Genomic DNA, 1,880 nt, shown 5'->3' on the forward strand with positions numbered 1-1,880 from the left:
AGACAGGCAAAAATATTGTTTGTTACTGTTCGAATATTTACGTAATTCTGACTTTTATTCCCGATAAGCCACCTCCGTTAGGTACAACATGGTCAACATAACAAAATTCCTCTCAGAGGGTAACACTGCTCTGTTGCTTTATACCTTAATCACTCTACCAAAATAGTTCTATTTTACAAACTGCGTCCAGCTTCGAGGTTATGGTATAGCAGTAGCTGACGGAAGAGTTATAGGCTGACGTGTTACATGTCAAGAAGGTACTGTGCAATATAGTGGTGGCTCCATTATGGTGTGCGTTGTGCTTACTAAGAATCGACTGCGTATTCTGATCCTACTAAACCGATCATTGACTGGAAAGTTACTTTCAGCTACGTGGAAAAAAGAATTCCGACATGAATCTCATCCAAGATTAGTAGAACAAAATAGGGAGGTCAGTTCGCGCACAAAGTCCCGCGCCGGCAATTATGAACAGTTGTAGGGGCATCATGCTAACGGCCTTGCCGCAATGGTGACATCGGTTCCCCTCAGATCACCGAAGTTAAGCGTTGTCGGGCTGGGCTAGCACTTGGATGGGTGACCATCCGGTCTGCCGGGCGCTGTTGGCAAGCTGGGTACTCTCAGCCCTTGTGAGGTAAACTGAGGAGCTACTTGACTGAGAAGTAGCGTCTGTGGCCGAGGAAACTGACATGTGGCCGGGAGAGCGGTGTGCTGACCGCATGCCCCTCCATATCCGCATGCAGTGACGTCTGTAGGCTGAGGATGACATGGCGGCCGGTTGGGACCGTTGGGCCTTCTTTCTTTTGGGGGGGGGGGGGCATCATGGCTCAGTATTTCTGCAGGCGACTTCCTACTATTTGTTGAGACCATCACGTCGAGTTGTTGTACTAGACCTAAAATAAGAACGACACGAGATTAGGAGGTGCCCTCTGACTTTTGTCAATTTTCTGTTCATATATGGCTTATTTGCAACACTTGCAATCTTGTTGTTGAGCACCACTGTACAAGACATTCATCTGCAAAAAAAGCCTGACGAATTTGATAGGCGTGCTTCACGTAAAAAGACTTGTTTTCATCAGAGTCTAAATGACTAAAATTTATCCCCCGTAGCGTGAGATGGCAAACTACGTAACTTCTGTGGCACAGAATTCAGCAGCCGTGTAACCTGTGCCGCATAACAACGCTGGCCGCGCGTTTCCCACGGCTAAAAGCAGACGCTCTGCCCGGCGACTGAGCAAAGGCCACTTACGTTAGCGGAAGGAAAGGCGCGAGCGCCGGCAGCGCCGTGCGGCGCAAAGCGGAGACTGCGCAGGGCCAGCAGCAGGGCGGCTGCCCGCCTGCCAGCGCCACCACTTGCGGTGACAGCTTCATTTCCTCGCTGCGCGGCCGGCGCCCTTTGAGCGCGGTCCGGCCAGGGGCGGTGCGGCCGCGGCTCCCGTCCTCAAAGGGCGCCGCTGAAAAATGGCAAGTGGACTGAAAAGCGGCCGTCACTGATAGTCGGGCCAGGACGGCCTCATAGTCTGCCGCTGCGAAGACGGGCACCGCGTCCTGACAGCGGCGGCGGTGTCGCTGGCCGGGGAGGGAGGAAGGAAGGGCTCCTCGTGTGAGAGACCGCGAGGAGCGATACTGACATGAAGGCTTCGTACACAGGAATTCTGCGTCCACGTGCACACTTTCTGGCAGCCACTTCCGATGTACCTCCAAGGGGCGTTCGATAAGTAAGGCAACACACTTTCTACTCTGAGAGCAGACATTATTCAGTAACCGGCCTTTGTGGCTGAGCGGTTGTAGGCGCTTCACTCTGGAGCCGCGAGGCCGGTAAGGTTGCACGTTCGAATCCTGCCTCGGGCATAGATGTGTGTGATGTCCTTAGGTTTCCACAG

The 1,880-nt window shown here is 53.0% G+C and overlaps 1 pseudogene; it reads left to right on the plus strand.

Annotated features, from left to right (window-relative positions):
• Positions 1-487: 487 nt before the first annotated feature.
• Positions 488-605, plus strand: LOC126279232 (5S ribosomal RNA; annotated as a pseudogene).
• Positions 606-1,880: the final 1,275 nt, after the last annotated feature.

The sequence above is a fragment of the Schistocerca gregaria genome, chromosome 6 (assembly GCF_023897955.1).
Source record: "Schistocerca gregaria isolate iqSchGreg1 chromosome 6, iqSchGreg1.2, whole genome shotgun sequence".
In the NCBI taxonomy this organism is placed as follows: Eukaryota; Metazoa; Arthropoda; class Insecta; order Orthoptera; family Acrididae; genus Schistocerca; species Schistocerca gregaria.